The sequence below is a fragment of the Chiloscyllium plagiosum genome, chromosome 19 (genome assembly GCF_004010195.1).
Source record: "Chiloscyllium plagiosum isolate BGI_BamShark_2017 chromosome 19, ASM401019v2, whole genome shotgun sequence".
In the NCBI taxonomy this organism is placed as follows: Eukaryota; Metazoa; Chordata; class Chondrichthyes; order Orectolobiformes; family Hemiscylliidae; genus Chiloscyllium; species Chiloscyllium plagiosum.
The window spans coordinates 5940550-5959566 of NC_057728.1; the positions used below are offsets into that span (position 1 = coordinate 5940550).

At 42.3% G+C, this 19017-nt stretch overlaps 1 protein-coding gene and 1 long non-coding RNA gene across 2 annotated transcripts in view; both read left to right on the forward strand.

The window, feature by feature from the left end:
- Window positions 1-19017, forward strand: part of LOC122559483 — a 203261-nt gene that overhangs the window by 65097 nt on the left and 119147 nt on the right. The window lies entirely within an intron of this gene.
- The window catches only part of LOC122559485, an 89426-nt gene that overhangs the window by 45273 nt on the left and 25136 nt on the right, over window positions 1-19017 (forward strand). The window lies entirely within an intron of this gene.

Sequence of the window (19017 nt, forward strand, 5' to 3'; positions counted from 1 at the left end):
GAGGGGCTGTGACATTAACATAAAAGTGGACAGCAAGATCAGCCACGTGGGCAGTTCTGTCTATCATTGTGAAAGTGATGGCCACATTACAATTTTAACCAGCACCCTCCTTCCAGTCAATGTCTGTCCAATATCTTGTAAGGGACTGCCTTGATCATCAAAGTCAAAGGATAATTACAGTACAAAAAGATTCCGTTTGGTCCTTTGTTTCCGTGCTGACTCGCAGTCAGCTAGGCCTAAATTCCAGCTGATTACTCGGGTCTGTTTCAGATAGGAATCCCATTGCATTCAAAAGCCAAGGTGAAATCTGCTTCCATTACACGCTCAGGCAGTGCATTCCAGAATTTGGGGATCAACGAACCCAGTGGGGAATGAACTAAACGCACTGCTTCCATATCAGACTGGAGACTTTGCCAAGTTCCAAACTAAACCAAGGAAGGGTCTAATTAAGGTGTGTGTGCTGGAATTTGCACACTGTATAAAAAGTATTTTTACTCATGTCACATTTCATTCTTTTGCCATTTACCTTATGTCAGTGTCCAGTTAAAAATGGAATCCAAGTCATGCGTTATTTGCAACCCATCTGATTCACTAATATCCTTCAGGGAAGGAAATCTGTCATTGTTCCCCAGTCGGCCCTACATGTTACTCCAGACCCACAGCAATGTGGTTGATTCTTAATTGCCCCCTGAAATGGCTCTGCATTCTCCTCACTGATGGCAATTAGGGATGGGCCAGAATGCTAACCTCGCCAGCAGTGCCTACATAACTTAAACATAAAAAGGAAGAACAAAAAAACCAATGTGTCTCATTATTTCCCTTGAACAGGTCTGAGTGAGTCAACTCCATACGTTGTCATTGTTTCTGTGCGAACTTCCTCTGGAGAAGAGGACACCAGTTCAACGTTATATTTTAAAACCCAACCATGTAAGTTTTCCAAAAAATATCACATTGTTAATCATTTGGAGGTGGAAGGAATTGTATAGACAACTGACGATGAGTATTACCAGGGGAGGAGCCTTCCCTTTTCCATTTCTTTATACCCATTGTGAGGAAATTACAAGAACTAAGAAGTGTTTTTCAGACATTTCTGTCACATTTCCCCTTGGTGACTCTAATTATTTGTGCAGCAAAAACAGCATTAGAAGGAAGAGGTTATAACACTCTGAATGACAACTTGTTAGAGGTGTTCACAACATACATCATAACATCCAAGTCTATAACTGGTTAGAAAATTGAACTTTTGCTCAAACAATAAAGACAAGCAACAAACAGTTTTTCAACAGTTTGATTGTTTAATGAGGTAGCTCAGAGGATTGATCAGGGAAGTGGAGTCCAAAAACATTTGATAAAATGCCGCACCTGCCACCAAAGTTGAATCCCATTGAATGAAATGGACGGTTATGCCATGGATACAATATTGGTAGAGTAATGGGAAACATTAATTATACACAATTGTTTCTTGCATTATTGGAAGGTATGCACTGGGATTCCTCTGCGGTCAGTACTGGAATTACATTTTTTTTATATATAGACGACTTGCTGAGTTGCAAGTAACAATTTCAAAATTCATAGATAACGTCTGATTTGTGTCATATTTGCAGTGATTGATGTGTGCCTGAGCAATCCGTGTGGAGCCAATGCCTCCTGTATCCAGCAGGATGGAAGCTTCAGATGCTCCTGTGGGACTGGCTACACCTGGAATGGATCTGTCTGTACAGGTGTGTGATGGGGATCAGTGAACCCAGTGGGGAGTGAACTGAACACACTGCTTCCATATCAGACTGGAGACTGTGTCACATTTCAATGCAGAAAGAGGAAGCAGTCAATTCAAGGTGTGTGCTGGACTTTGCTTCACTGATGATGAAATCCATCAGGTGAACAGTGACTGTCAGCAAGTTTGAGCATTCACATATGAAGAACTGCTACTTAGTGGGAGCTTTGGAGCCTATATGTTAAATAATATGCAGCATCAGAATTCAGAAAATAAGATGGAGGATGATTGGAGGTGACTCTGTCATTTTCCTTGTTATCAATGAGTTTTACTTGGCATTGAACTCTAATGCATTTGTATTCTTGGCTGGAGCAGAGATTTGAATAGTCGAAGTGAAGGAATTGGATATAACATTCCCCAAGAGATCATGCAGCAGTTGTTGTTTATGCCCCCTCCCTTTCACAAGCTTACACTCTTCCTGATGTTAGTGACTGGCCCCTTCCTATGGGACAGTTTTATAGACACCCACCAGAGAAGGAACAATTCTGCAATAATCACCATGGCAATGAGTCTCCTCACTCTGTGTTCACACACAAGCACCTTCAAGTTTGATTCACTGGACACCAATCAGGAGTTGGGATCATCAATGATTTCCCCTCCTACCCCAGGAGAGCTGAGACCTGTTCTAGTATCCAGTTACTGTCTGAGCTCGGTATTGAGTGAGAAGGGAAACTGGGTGCAATCTGAGCTGAGGGTTCAGTGCCTTACCAATGGGACATTTCCTCAGTGAACCAACAGTGTTAATTAGAATCATGTGGTTCAAGGCTAAATGTGGGTCTGTCTAGAAAGGTTAAGATTGACAAAGCTGTGATCCTCCCATAAACTCTTCCTTTCTAATCCCCAGATGTGAATGAATGTGTAAGGGGAAGCCACGACTGTCACAGATCGGCCTCCTGTTTCAACAGCCCAGGCTCTTTCCAATGTGTGTGTGAGGCTGGCTACACTGGAGATGGGAGGAAGTGTACAGGTATTGATGCTACAGTGGTGGAAATCTTTAGCTTGCTTAATTGTTCCTTGAAAGTTAGAGAATTTCTTCTTCTTGTGATAAATCCCCAAATCATGAAATATTCATTTAAAAGCAGGAATTGGAGAAGCTAGGGTAATTTCCTTTAATCAATGATCATCAGGAAAGACCTATTCGAGGTATCCAACATTTTAAGGGATTTCCTCGCATAAAAAGGCACAAAATATTTCCTCTGGTAAATAGGTCAGTAGCGTAGCATCATTGATTTGCCACAGAGTCTGAAGAGCAAGGAGAAATGTCAAACTAGGTTTTGGTGGTGGTACTCTCATTGTGTGTCATGGAGATTTGTCTCATATGGAACATGTGGCACAATCGCTACCTGCCACTAATCATCCCAAGTCCAGATATTGTCAACCTTTTCCTGCTTTCAAGCACAAACTGCTTGCTTCTCTGAGGAACTGAAAATGATCTGTTATCCATGTTGCCAATACTCAGTTCAGCCAATCCGAGGTACGTGATTGTTTCAAAATGCACTGTTCATTAAACAGTTAATCTCTTGGTAAAAGAAGAGATGCAGGAAGTCGCAGCTGAATACATTGCACAGGAGATTGTGAGGATCACACAAGGCTAAAAGTTTTGGATACAAACCTGTTAGAAGTTCAATAACTGACCAAAACTGCTTTGCACCATGTCCGGTTCTCCCGTCAGTACTCTTATAGCTGACCTGCAATTGTTCCTTAACACAGCAACGTCAATAATTCAAAACATTGTTTTCAAAGTTGAAACCTGCCCATGGGCTTCCTAGGTATGACATCTCCTCCAGAATTTCAAAACTCTGTTTTTGTCCGATTCTGCCCTCTTATATACTCTAAGTTTGCTTTGCCCCACCATTGGCTGTCATGCTTTCAGTTGTCTAAGCCCCAGCCTCCCCACATGTCACTCGACTTCTAAAATACTTGTTAAAGTTTACCACATGACCAGCTTTGGCTAGCTACCCACATGTCACCTTGAGAGTCAGCATCACATTTGATGTGACATTCTCTCCTGTGCAGCTCCATGACATAATCTGAGATGTTAAAGGTCTATACCAATGTGAGATGTTGAGCAGTTGCCATTGTCCGAAAACAATCACATTTTACATTGTAATTCTGAGCCCACTCCCCATCCTTATCCCAATGAATTCCAGGGAGCATTTTGTGAGGAACCACCCGTGAATTGGTTTCTTTGTAAGGGCTGAGTCCAAATGGTCATCTTAACGTTATAGAGTTCCAGATTCATAAAGCTGGGAATCATCCAATTAATATTTTTGATCTTTTTATCCCCAGATGTGAATGAATGTGAAAGTGGACGCCACGACTGTCACAGCTCGGCCTCCTGTTTCAACAGCCCCGGCTCTTTCCAATGTGTGTGTGAGGCTGGTTACACTGGAGATGGGAGGAGCTGTACAGGTAACTGGTATTGATGCTACAGCTGTGGAAATCTCTCAAGTTGCTTATTTATTCCTTGGAATTTGTTGATCATATTTTGTGTTGGTTCCAAATTCCCTAACTTTGTTTTAATCAGTAATGATGCTGGAACATGTTGGAACAGCTGACCAACTGAACTGCAAACTGCCTGAACTAACTAGACCAAGGGAAAGATCTCGTCTATAATCATTGCTAGTTCATTTCAGCAAATTGGGCATCATTGAGAATGCCAGAATTTATTACCCAGCTCTGGTCATTCTTGAGAAGATATCAATGAACTTTTACAATTGATATGTTGAAGATGCTCTCACAGTGCTGCTCAGCAGTGAGTTATCTTATCTGGGTCCATCGGTGATGTCGGAAAAGGGAATATGTGTCCATGTCAGGAGTGTTTATGTCATGGAGATGGTGGTGGTCCCAATGCTATTCCAGGCACTGGAGGCTGGTGTTTGGGAAGTCGCTTATGCATCCTGTAGATGTGGGAGCATGTGGTATATTAAGGTTGGACAATGGTAATATGTCAAATGGACCACTCTTCATGAGATGTTATAGAGCATTTGCAGCTACAGTCAGTTTGAGAAAAACATTTCACCATGCAACTGACTTGTGCCTTGTTTGTGGTGGAAATATCAGATGTTGAGTCGTTCACTAGAGAATATTCAGTTGGAGATCAGCTCCAATAGCCAGGATCTTTCTTTGGCTGGTCCAGTGAGGCTGGCCAGTGGTGGCCAACAGGATGTTTTTGGTGGACAGTTAGAAATGGTGATGATATTAAATGTTGAGGTGATCACTCTTCCTGTCTCATTGCTTACAGTGAGTCAACATTACATGCCATTTATCAGCAGAAGGTTGGGTATTGGCCAGATCTTTGTGGGCTGACATAGGTTGCTTCATTATCTGAGGAATTGTCAATTATTTATTTTCAAGATTAACATGTCTAGGAGAATAGATTAGAGTGGTGCTGGAAATGCACAGCACGTCTGGCAGCATCCGAGGAGCAGGAAAATTGACATTTCAGGCAGGAGTCCTTCATCAGGAATGAGCTCATTCTTGATGAAGGGGTCCTGGCCAAAACATTGATTTTCCTGCTCCTCGGATGCTGTCTGACCTGCTGTGCATTTCCAGCACCACTCTAATCTTGACTCTAATCTCCAGCATCTGCAGTCCTCACTTTTGCCAATGTCTAGGAGAACGTCCAAGCCCTGACGTTTCTGTTGTTTCAATGGTAATGTTCTTAACAAGGTATTCTTAGATAAGTAAAGAAATAGAATAAATCAGGCACCACAAGCTCTGCAGGAAACTCAGTAACTCCAACACTTCTCAGGTGGAAATGTTAAGAACTTTTATTGCCCCTTGCTGGACATTTCCTGCGAAACATTCTATGCATGGGTGAACAGCAGTCACAGCAACAATCCATTTTGTTTGGCTTATTATGTATCTAACACCCCCATTCCTGTTAACATTCCAGTGATTGTTGGGAACTATTATGTGAAAAATTCTCTATGAATCTGTTTCTTCTGCAGGGCTCAAGAATATACCCTATGTGTAATAATAGCAAGTTTGTCATTGAGTCTCCAATGATCTCTTCCTTTCCTCTAACCCTCAGATGTGAATGAATGTGAAAGTGGAGGCCACGACTGTGACAGCTCGGCCTCCTGTTTCAACAGCCCCGGCTCTTTCCGATGTGTGTGTGCGGCTGGTTACACTGGAGATGGGAGGAACTGTACAGGTAAGAAACAGTGAATGTTCACAGAAGAAAATGTTCCCATTTCTCAATTCATGAAGCGTGCAATAATCTTTTGAAGCAACAGTGTTTATGGCCAAGATACTGGAAGCCTTTGATGAAGCCACAGAGAGGGTTGATGAAGGCAGAGCAGCAGATCTTGTATAAATTAACCTTTGATTAAGTACGGGCAGCACGGTGACTCAGTGGTTAGCACTGCTGCCTCACAGCACCAGGGTCCCAGGTTTGATTCCAGCCTCGGGTGACTGTCTGTGTGGAGTTTGCACATTCTCCCCGTGTCTGCGTGTGTTTCCTCTGGGTGCTCCGGTTTCTTCCCACAGTCCAAAAATGTGCAGGTCAGGTGATTTGGCCGTGCTAAATTGCCCATAGTGTTAGGTGCATTAGTCAGAGGGAAATAGGTCTGGGTGGGTTGCTCTTCAGCGGGTCGGTGTGGACTGGTTGGGCTGAAGGGCCTGTTTCCACACTGTAGGGAATCTAATCTAATCTATATGATGAAGTACCAATTAACACACATTGAGAAATAAGAGTATATAGTATCAAAGGGATGGTTGTATATTGAGTATGTAAATAGTTTAAGGGAGATTAGACAAAGAATGGTGGTTAATGTGTAAACCACCATTCTTTGTCTTATCTCCCTTAAACTATTTACATACTCAATATACAACCATCCCTTTGATACCATATACTCTTATTTCTCAATGTGAGTTAATTGGTACTTCATCATATAGATTAGATTAGATTCCCTACAGTGTGGAAACAGGCCCTTCAGCCCAACCAGTCCACACCGACCCGCTGAAGAGCAACCCACCTGCACCCATGTATTTCCAACAGACATTCATCACCCGAATCAGTGTTCGAATCACTGTATTTTGTTAAAAGGAAATCCTTTGATAAATAAGCAAGTGGAATGAATCTGCTACCATAAGCTCTGCAGGGTGCGAAGGAACTCCAACATATTCTTGGGTAGAGTTGTTGAGAACTCTATATTGCCCCCAGCTGGGACATTGCTAGCAGACCTGGGCGAACAGTAGCCACAGCAACAAGCCATTATGTTTGGTTTATTATGTATCTAACACACCTGTTCCTGGTTAACATGCCAGTGATTGTTGGGGATTGTCATGTGAGAAAATCCTCTCAATCCAGCGGAATCTCCAGTGAATGGAATAAATGACATAGGCATGTGTTCAGGGAGGGCAGATTCAAAGATTGACAATGCCCAACTTGGCATTATTAAAATGGGAGAGCAGGGTGTTGATAGACTTCAGGGAAGCATGGATGGACCTAGTGAACATGGCAAATACAACCTCATGCAGAAAAATGTGAAATTATGGCCTTTGGTACAGACAGTTAGGGTAACCAGCATGGTCGACTATTCTTTTTTTTATTGAGAACATGGTTAAGAAAATATATGGGATACTCAATTTGATGAGTAAAGTATTTCAATACAAAACTGAGCGACCAATGGTCAATCTTTACAAACCTCTGGATCAGCCTCTGGTGCAGTTTTGTATACAGCTCTAGTCATCATACTTTAAAATGGATGTCAAAACCTTGCAGAATGTTCAGAGATGCTTCACAGTGATGATATTGATGAAGAATTTATGTTATATGCAGTGACTGGAGAAAGTGATTGTTCTCCTTCAATCAGAACATGTTTAGAACAGACGTGAGTCAAGTATTCAAAACTCTGAGGAATTTCTTTGAGTAAGTAAACACACAGGTTGTTTCCTCATGTAAATTGGAGGTAATCAGAAGCTATAGATATAAACTAATTAATCAAAGTGAGGAAATGAGAAATGCAATTATAGAAAGCATTATTGATGACAATGCTGTTTATCTCATGGAGAGCTGGTTAGATTTCTATGGATATTGTCCCTGCTTCTGCATTCAAACAAGCAGAGCTTCAGTGAAACTTGTTGTCTCTCAATGCTGACAGTCCTGGATGCTGTCCACCCTCAGAAATGTGTTATAGTTTGGAAATGTGTTGTCTACTGAAAAAAGCCATAAAGAAATACAACAAATCAAAGCAGATAACTTTGCACAGGAAATTGTGAGGAGCGCATTGATCTAGACATGTGTTCAGAAGTTTTCATAGATCTGTGATTCTGGGAAATAACCTTCTCGATGTTCCCTTTCTGACCAAAACTACTTATCATTGGCCCCCCTATTAAATAGCCCACACATAATCCTCAATCCAGTGGCATTTCCAATTTGGGATAGTCCTTTTAAGATTGAAATCTGCCCATGGACTCACCATGGATTCTAACTTTTGAGAGCTTTCTGCCCTCTTGTGTATTCCTGTTATCTGTGCTCATGCTGTCATCTGTCCAGATCCCAAATATCTCAATTTCCATCACTTGCTCTTCTTCCATAGGATGCTTTATTCTTTGAAACCTTCAGCTACTTGGCCTAATTAACCTGCTCAATGTCAGACTTTGCCTGATATTTTCTGTTGTGTTGCACTTTGAGATGGTTTACTTTGTTGAAGGCACTATGTAAATACAAGTCCCTTTCAGTTCTGCACACGTCATTTTGAACTCCAGACATTAAATCTGTTGCTCTCCACAAATGCTGCCAGACCCGCTGAGTTTCTCAAGCGTTTTCTATGTTTGTTTCAGATTTCCAGCATCCACAGTACTTTGCCTTTATATAAATGCAGGGTATTCAACAGTTAAATCATCTTTCTTTTCCTTGTAACTTTCTTTCAACTAAATCCAAAGGATTATTCTGTCCAGAATCATCTGTGAATCTTTTTTTTTCTCAAAGTTGGAATAAACATTGTTATGTGTAAAAGTAGTCATAATCGCAGAGGACCATAGGGCTGCTGTCTCATTAGCGAGAGACAATTAGTGGTGAATTAACATGAGGGTCACCACACCTCAGGCAAGGGAATTGTTGAAAAGGTGTTACACTCCTGGTGACTTTAGCCAGTGCAGGAATTGATCCTACGGTTTGGCATCATTCTGCATCACAAACCAGCCATCCAGCCAACTGAGCCTTCTGACATCCTGGCAGTGTAATCGTAGCAAATTTCAGATTCACAAATCTGGGGATCCTCCAGTGAATTCTTCCTTCCTTTCTAACCCTCAGATGTGAATGAATGTGAAAGTGGAAGCCACGACTGCCACAGCTCGGCCTCCTGTTTCAACAGCCCTGGCTCTTTCCAATGTGTGTGTGAGGCTGGCTACACTGGAGATGGGAGGAGTTGTACAGGTAACTGACAATGAAATTAAGGTGCACTTATTTTTAGAATCTGTCTAATTTGATTAATCCCAACACAATAGGCTTTGTTTCTGTCAAGAATAATGATGAAACCAAGGACTATCCTAACGTTATTCACTCAAAGATTAAGTAGCGTTACCACCCTCAGCATGGGAGGACATTCCTTTATGTTTAAAATGTTTAATACTCTGTCAAGATTCAGGCATCATTAACAAGGTTGGCATTTGTCACCCATTTCCTGTTGTGATAAATCTTTTAGATGTGTATCTAAAACTACTGTTCATCTCTAACAATCATCAAACAGGGTGACATGTACAATCCCTGTACTCTAGAGCCTGTACAGAGGTACCCTGCTGATCAGCTGTGTATATCACATCCCACTTACCATTGTACACATATAGACTTATCATCAAACCAAGAGGCCACTTTATTGCTCTTGTTAAGATCCCTTCTGATGTTATTTCCAAGCAAGTCAGATATCAGATAGAAACTTGGTTTGATAGACCATATTTTGATTTAACAGTATGGTATTTTGCTGAAACCTGGCTTGAAATGTTGTGTATTTTAATTCAACAAAACAACAGCATTACCCAAATCTCAAACCTGGTACATTCGACAGATACAATATTCATGCCAGAGTCCCTGTATCTGACACTTCGATACATTTAATTGATTTGTGACTACAACCCTGAGACTGGATTGCAAATAGTTTCTTCCTGGAGCCATCATACATCTACTTCCATGTTCTCAGCTTTAAGTAACCTCTTCAGAGTTTATCCCAACTCTTGACCAGTGATCATAATTCTATAACTTCTAAAATAGTTATGGAAAAGGATAAGCCTTGTATAAAAGTTAGAGTTCTGAATTGAAGTAAGGCCAGTTCTGACGGTATGAGACAGGAACTTTCAAAAAGTTGATTGGGGTGGACCATTTGCAGGTAAAGAGACAACTGGCAAGTGGAAGGCTTTTAAAAGTGTGATAAGGAGAGTTCCGAGACAGTACGTTCCTGTTAGAGTGAAGGGTAAGCATGGTAGGAGTAGGGAACAATGGATGAATAACGATATCGAGGCTCTGGGCAAGAATAGGAAGGAGGCATAGGTCAGGTATAGACACCTGAGATCAAATGATTCTCTTGAAGAGTACAAGGGGTGTAGGGGCATTCTGAAGTGCTTTAAGGGCAAAAGAGCAAGTTGGGAGAAAATAGGTCTTAGGAAAAGCATAAAGGTAGATAAATCTCCAGGACCTGACCAGATGCATCCAAGGACATTGTAGGAAGCCAGGGAAGAGGTTACAGGGCCCCTAGCATAGATTTGTATCATCTCCAGCCACAGGTGAGGTCCTGGAAAGCTGGAAGGTGGCTAATGATGTGCCTTTATTTAAGAAAAGCTACAAGGAGAAGCCTGGGAACTATCAATCTGGCATCAGTAGTGGGAAAGTTGTTGGAAGGGATTTTGAGAGACAAGATCTTTGGAGAGACAAGGACTGCTTAGAGAAAATCAACATGGCTTTGTGCATGGGAATTCGTCTCTCTCAAAATTGATTGAATAATTTTGAGGATGTGACCAGGAAGATAAATGAAGGGCAGTAGACATTGTCTACATGGATTTCAGTAAAGCCTTTGTCAGGATTCCATATGGTATACTGCTGAGTCAGGTTAGATCATGTGGGATTCAATGAGACCATGCCAGTTGGATACAATTGGCTTGATGGTAGGAGACAGAGGATGGTGGTGGAGGGTTCTTTATTGGAGAGGAGGCCTCTGCCCAGCAGTGTTCTGCAGGGATCAGTGCTGTGTCCATTGTTGGTTGTTGTTGATGTAAACAATTTGGATGAAAATTTAGGAAGCATGGTTAGTAAGCTTGTGCATGACACCAAAATTGGTGATAAATTTGATAGTGAAGAAGCCTATCTAGGATTACAATGGGATCTTGATCAATTCAGCCAATCGGCCAAGGAGTGGCAGATGGGGTTTAATTTGGATAAATGCAAGGTTTTGCATTTTGGTAAGACAGTCATGGGCAGGACTTCTACAGTTAATGGTAGGGATCTGGGGAATGTTGTCGAACAGAGAGACTGAGCGGCTTATGTACATAATTCTTTGAAAGTTGCATCACAGGTAGACAGAGAGGTTAAGAAGACATTTGGCACACTTGCCTTCATTGCTCAAACCATTGAGCACTGTGTGCTGTTCTGGTTGCCCTGCCAGAGGAAGGATGTTATTAAATTGGAGAGGGATCAGAAAAGATTAACCAGGATGTTATTGGGACTGGACGATGTGAGTTATAAGGAGAGGCTGGATAGGTTGAGACTTTTTTCACTGGAAAGTAGGAGGTTGAGGGTGACCTTCTAGAGGTTTATAAACTGCTGAGGGTCATAGATAAGATGAATAGCAAAATTCTTTTCCCTGGAGTTCAAAACTAAAGGACACATTTTTAAGGTGAGAGGGGAAAGAGTTAAAAAGAACCCAAGGGGCAACTTCTTCACACAGCGGGTGGTTCGTATAAGGAAATGGTAGGTGAAGTTACAGTTACAACATTTCAAAGACATTTGGACAGGTACATGAGCAGGAAAGGTTTGGAGAGATACGGCCAAATGCAGGCAAATGGACTAGTTTAGTTTGGGAAACTTGATAGGCATGGCAAAGTTAGACTGAAGGATCCGATTCCATGCTGTGTGACTCGATGACTCTGAGGAGCTAACACTAACTCTTTGCTGTATATCTATCCCTCCTCGGGCACCAGTCTATACAGCCATACTGTTCAAAACATTTCACAGGACACTCCACTCAAAATAAAAGAAGTGAAATTCAAAAGCCTCCCTTACTAAGTTATGTGTCTTTCCATTGAGCTTAAAATAATCAAGTCCCAGAAATCCCTAACAAGTTTGGGGCCCCATTGATTTTCACCCAGCAATGTAAACAATCTAACATGAACAAAAGTCCATTAGTTGTGCATCAGAAATATTCATTCTAAAGCCAAGCCTCAAAAACTGTGTTAAAACAAAGCACCATGGCTACAAGGATATTTTTAAAGATACTTCTTAACTTCTGGTTATGAACCGAAAAAAATAGACACCCAAACTATTTAAAAAACGTATATAAATTGTAGCTTGCTTTGAATTCCAGCCATCCATTTTGAATGGTAGGTACATGTGAACTAAGTAGAAGTACAATTGATCCCAGAGTTGCTGTTGAGATGGTGATGGGTAATGAACTCCCAAGGCAGGAAACTGTGAGAATTGAAGGATAACTTGAGGTGATGGCGTACCCATGTGCTTGCTATTGTCTTGATAGACACTGTGGATCTTGGATTGAGGAAATGCTATTGATGTTATTAATGAGTTAGTGCTGTTGTATATCCTGTGCATAGAAGAGTGGGGAGGGTGATACATGAGACAGTGGACTGGCAAAAGAACAAACTTTCATGTATGTGATACTGAACATACTGTGTGAGAAAATGCACCCAACCAGGCCAATGAAAACAGTTCTATCATGCTCCCTGCAGGCAGTGGAAAGGCATTAGGAAGTCGGGAACTAGCACTTTCAACACCAGCAAACATGAGAAACAGAGGGAGCGCCTGTCAGTGGAGAAAGATGTATGGGCGGCCATCTTGTCAACTCCCCCAGGTCAAAAGCCTCCGTACACATCAGCAGGCCCAGGTTTTCCAGTAACCTAGACAACTGCGACTTACTTTGTGTTTTGCTCTGGACCCATTTTTCATAAATAATTAGAAATAGTTGAGTTCAGCAGATTTTGAAAACGTGCCTATGCTTAGGTCAAAGACTGTGTTTTCTTGCTGGTGGATTTGAAACATCAATGCTTTTGTTCCTCCTTTAGCTTGTTGTACACAGTATGGTCCAAACCTCTCCAGTAAAGGCTGTAGCCAAAGGAAATGCAAGCAAAAGTGACATTTATGAGCAGTCAGTTCAGCTGAAAGAAGTGGGTGTGCTGTGGAATTGCTTGTCTCATCAAAGTGGGCCTTGATATTAAAAAGCTTGGGAATTGTTGGCATGGAGAGATCTTGGTGTCCTTGTGTATCAAATGCAAAAGGTACAGCATATAATTGGGTAAGAAATAGAATTGCAGTGGAATGGTATGCAGTCGTACAGTAGTCTTGTCATAGCTGCACTGTGCATCGGTGATTTCACACCGTGAGGACAGTGTGTAGTTTTGGTTTACCTAAGAAATATCAGCCTGGACTGTGTGCTGAGGGGAGGCATTTGAAATCAGTGATTCGGGTCATTTTATTCTAGACTGTTGAAGGCAGACTAATGTGACTGGATCATCTGCTCACTGCAATTTAATTGAATGTTAAAGGGCAGAGTGATGGGATTTCATTCCTGCCCCACTTGTGGTGTTTTAATTGAGTGTGTATGTGGATGTTTTGAAAGCCAATTTGAACACGAGTGCCCTCTCCCTTTCAGATGTGAATGAATGTTTACAGAACAATGGCGGCTGCTCCCAGCGTTGTGTGAACACAATGAGCAGTTCCCAGTGTCACTGTTACCCAGGATTCACCTTGGCACCCGGGAGCCAATCAACCTGCACAGGTTTGACCTTTCACATTCCATTTTGTAAACACTCCGACAGCATGTGTTTGATTAAAGTAAGTACAATAAAGCTTGCTTTCTACAGTGCTGATCATGTACCTCAACTACTGCTCAGTAGTAGTACCCTTGCAACAAAGTCAGAACATTGGGGTCTCTCTCTTCTCCGGACTGAGCACATAGTTCAGTTTGGACACTGCATTGGTGAGGGGGTGCTGACATTCGTATGATCTGTTAAACCGAGGCATCATTTTACGTGAATGTAGACTGTCCCAGATTAGAGTTCAAAAAATTTAACGGTATGTTGTATAAATGGCTCGGCCAATATTTTATCTCTTAAAACTGTCACCAGAAATATCTCGTTGTTCTGCATAAAACGGCTGTTGTACCACAATCAAACAGAGTCAATAGTTGAAAAACTACTTAAAAGGCTATTTGCTTTCTCATGACCTGAGATCATGAAAATAAAGATTTTGTTTGAAAGATTTTATCTGAAGTGTGATCCTGCATTGTGTGCTGTAAGCTCCAATGAGGACTTGAACCCATGACCTTCTAACCGAAAGGCAAGAATGTTCCATCAGGGAGAGCAGAGGAGGTGAAGAACAAGAGTCTTTTCTGCATCCTGGGCAATACTCTTCTCTCAGTGAACACCAACAAACACAATTTTAAGTATTTGCACAGAAGCCTTAAAGAGGAAGTCTGCTGACTGCATCTGTTGGAAGTGCACCCAATTCCAGCTCCTCAAAAACCACGTGAGGGAACTGGAGCTGGAGATGGATAACTTCAGATTATTTGGGAGTCGGACGGGGTTACTGAGAGGATTTACAGGGAGGTAGTCACACCTCAGGTACAAGGGAAAGGTAGATGGGTTAGAGTCGGGGACAGATAGGGAACCAGTAGGCAATGCAGGGATCCCCTGTGGCCATTCCCCTCAACAACTAGTACACTGTTTTGGATACTGTTGAGGGGGATGACTTACCGGGGTAAGCAATGAGGCACAGTTCTCTGGCACTGAGTTTGTCCCTGTTATTCGGAAGGGAAGGGGGAAGAGGAGCAGAGCATTAGTCATTGGGGACTCCACAGTTAGGGAACAGACAGGAGATTCTGGGGGAATGAGAGCGACTTGCAGTTGGTGTGTTGCTTCCCAGTTGCCAAGGTTCGTGATGTTTCTGATCATGTTTTTGGGATCCTTGGGACTGCTCGCCCTCCCCCTCAAGTCGTGGTCCAAATAGGCACCAATGACATAGGTAGGAAGAGAGATGGGAATTTAAGGCAAAACTTCAGGGAGCTAGGGTGGAAGATTGCAGCTCGAACAAACAGAGTTGTTATCTCTGGTTTGTTGCCGGTGCCACATGCTAGCGAGGTGAGGAATAGGGAGTGAGAGGCGATGAACATGTGGCTACAGGGATGGTGCAAGAGGGAGGGTTTTGGATTCCTGGATAATTAGGGTTCTTTCTGGGCAGGTGGGACCTCTATAAACAGGATGGTCTTCACCTGAATCAGAGGGGTACCAGTAATCTGGGAGGGGGGGTGGATAGTTTGCTAATGCTCCTCGGGAGGGCTTAAACTAATTCAGTGGGGGAATGGGAACTGAAATTGTAGTTCAAGTATACAGGAGTTGAGAGTAGTGAGGTCAGAACTAAGAGGTCAAGATCGCAAGAGGCACCGGCAAGCAAGAAGTTGTTAAGGCGTAGGGTGTGTTAGATTTTATTGGTAGAAGGATTGAGTTTCGAAACCATGAGACCATGCTGCAGCCGTACAAAACTCTGATGTGGCCACACTTAGAGTATTGCAAACAGTTCTGGTCACCACATTATAGGACGGATGTGGAAACTTTGGGAAGGGTGCAGAGGAGATTTACTAGGATGCCTGGTATGGAGGGAAGGTCTTATGAGGAAAGGCTGAGGGACTTGAGGTTGTTTTCATTAGACAGAAGAAGGTGAAGAGGTGACTTAATTGAGACATAATCAGAGGGTTAGATAGGGTGGACGGTGAGAACCTTTTTCCTCGGATGGTGAAGGCTAGCGCGAGAGGACAGAGCTTTAAATTGAAAGGTGATAGAAAGAGGACAGATGTCAGAGGTAGTTTTTTACTCAGAGAATAGTAGGGGTGTGGAATGCAGTGCCTGGAATAGTAGTAGACTCGCCCAACTTTAAGGGCCTTTAAATGGGCATTGGATAGGCGTATGGATGAAAATGGAACAGTGTAGGTTAGATGGGCTTCAGATTGGTTCCACAGATTGGTGCAACATCGAGGGCCGAAGGGCCTATACTGCACTTTAATGTTCTATGTTCTAAGTCAGATAGTGAGGGACAAAAGTAAGAAAATTCTGTTGTTAAGGTTAAATCAAATAAACCAAATCGGAAGAAATTTTAGGAATGTAAACACCGATAGACTTGATGCTTCACGTAGCTTGTTTTGATATTGTCCAGTTAAAGCCTTGGCAGAATTGTACTAAAGTTTGGCCCAATAGCATCTTGTTCATCCACTCTCTCTCCGATTCACTGGTGTTTATTTTTTAATGTTGCTTGCAGATGTTAATGAGTGTGCGGATCCAGCAATGAATCAGTGTGACCCAAACGCAGAGTGCCTGAACTCGGAAGGCTCCTACAGCTGTGAGTGCAACCCCTATTACAGAGGGAATGGGACACATTGTGAAGGTAAGCAGCAGGATACAGGTCCCAGCCTCCTCTCTCACTGATGGACTGACCACACAACATGAGGGTTCACTGGGCTAGATATCCACCTTTACTGTCTGGCAGGAAAGGGAATCCTGTCGATTCTGTGTGATCATTCACTCCATTAGATCTCCTTTACTGCTGTCCAGTCAGGTGATGCTGATAGCTCTGGTGGAAAGACAGAGATCAATAGTCACTGAGTGGCAGACTAATGAAAATGAGCAAATTAGTCTCTGAGCTCTGGAGGAGCCATGGGCGATATGTTCACAAGTAAATTATAGAATGAGTGTTCATTCCTACCAGAGCCATTTGAGGATTTCTATTCTGTTTATAGTTACCTGAAGATGCTGGGAATTAAACAAAAAGCAGTTGGTTAAAGTGACCAGCAAGCTGTTGGATTGTTGTGAAGTCTCAACCAGTTCAGTCCTGTCCTGTACAGAAAGAACAGTTGGTCCTTATCCATTTGTGCCTCCAGCCCTACATCAGTGAAGTTGTCTCTGAAATGGCTGAATAAACCACTCTGTTGTGTGAAAACTACTATCAACTATTCAACAAGATCAGGCCATCATAACCTTCTTGAGGCAATTCATGTTGGGCTATAAACTTCAACCTGGCCCAAATGATACCCACATCCCAAGGATGAAAGAGATTGTTTGTTTCTTTCTGAGATCTATTTTCTCACCATTATAAAGATTGTCATAGGTATTATTATGTCCAAACGCATCCTTCCCCAGGAGAGCAACCACTCAAAGACTTCACACACTTTGATCAACTTGACACAAATCAGAAAGTGACACAAACTGTCCCAGAACCTGTCTTAAATACATGGAACACAACTTGCCTCTCAAACAGATTCTCAATAGGGGCCTAACAATTGATTTAAAAAGACCATCAGTAAGAAAGAATTGAAAAGGTTCCGAAGTCAAATAAAGCAACCTTAAAAAGAATTACTCAGTGAAACGTGAAGAGAGACTTATGCAACACTAACACAACATGTGTGAGGAATTGAGAGTTTGTTGAGTGTTAATTTTGTAGATTAAGTATTTTACTTTCCCATTTCTTCTACTTGGTTGATATCTGGCTCTTAGTGAGTCAGTGCTTTGATGATTTGTTAAGGCCTGTGGTAGAATATAAACGAAGAACAACCAGAGTATTACAAAGAGCCAAGCTTGTATAAACCACTTCATGTTTTCCTTGTCTGTTTCTAGGATGTTTTTGCCCACCAGAAATTATCCCAGGAACAGCAAACCAGCCGGCTGTATCAGGGCATCCCTGCCCCTGTGTATCAGGCTTTATCATGTCCAATAACTTCCCGAGTCTGTACCAGAATGGCGCAGACATGTACTGGTTCTTCAACATGTCTCGGTTGTCTAACGCCACTCGACAGTACAGAGGTAAATGGAAACTCCATTCACATAGCTAAAAGACATTGACCTAATGTACCATTACTGTCTTGAAAGCAGACCCCTGGGAGGTAATGTGTGAGATGGTTCTCTATCCGGTCTGGAGTTGCCAAACTCTAGTTAATCTGTGAATTGGAATCATCGACCACATGACTTCCTTCCTTCTCCACATTGTTTTTTGATGGGATATTTGCTCAGTTTATATATTTGAGAGTTTTAGCAATATTACCAGCTACACTTCTAGGCAGTCCACTGGAACTTCAGTTACATTTTAGTGTCTAAACTGTCCTTTATCCAGTTGCCATTTAACACAGCATACAATACAAAGCAATGCTATAAAAGTGTTGATTTAACTTCATATTAGCAAATGGACCTGTAAGAAAATGCATTCCCTCATCTGGATGAGTTCAGGTGACACCTAACTCCAGAACAGCTACATGAAACTAGCAAGCAACACATGTTCCTTTCATTGGTCACTTGGCATGTCAATTTACATGGCAGTCAGTGATTAATGGCAGCAAAAATACCCACAATTCCCTGGTCTCCAGAAACCACCCTATCGCTTGTGTGATTTTCACCAGTTCATACCCACATATAATTCAGTCACACCACATCCAGGGGATTGCTGCAACCTAGCTGTTTGTTGGCAGTCAGTTTTGAGGAAAATAAGAGGCCTGTCAAAGATATTAACCTCTATGCCTGGGATAATCTGGAAGGGATGCCAAGCCAACATTAGCTCCTACAGGAATGGAAGTTGGATGGATAGTAAATGCGGTAAAAACAATGACTGCAAATGCTGGAAACCAGATTCTGGATTAGAGTGGTGCTGGAAAAGGACAGCAGTTCAGTCAGCATCTGAGGAGCAGGGAAATCAACGTTTCGGGCAAAAGCCCTTAATCAGGAAAGAGGCAGAGTGCCTGAAGGGTGAAGAGATAAATGAGAGGAGGGTGGGGGTGGGGAGAAAGTAGTACAGAGTACAATAGGTGAGTGGAGGAGGGGATGAAGGTGATAGGTCAGGGAGGTTTTTAAAAAATGTCGGTGTCAAGTCATTAATGGGGATAGAGAGGTCCAGGAAGGGGAGGGAGGTGTCAGAGATGGTCCAGGTAAATTTAAGGTCAGGGTGGAATGTGTTAGTGAAGATGATGAATTGCTCAACCTCCTCGCGGAAGCACGAGGTGGCGCCAATGCAGTCATCAATGTAGCGGAGGAAGAGGTGGGGA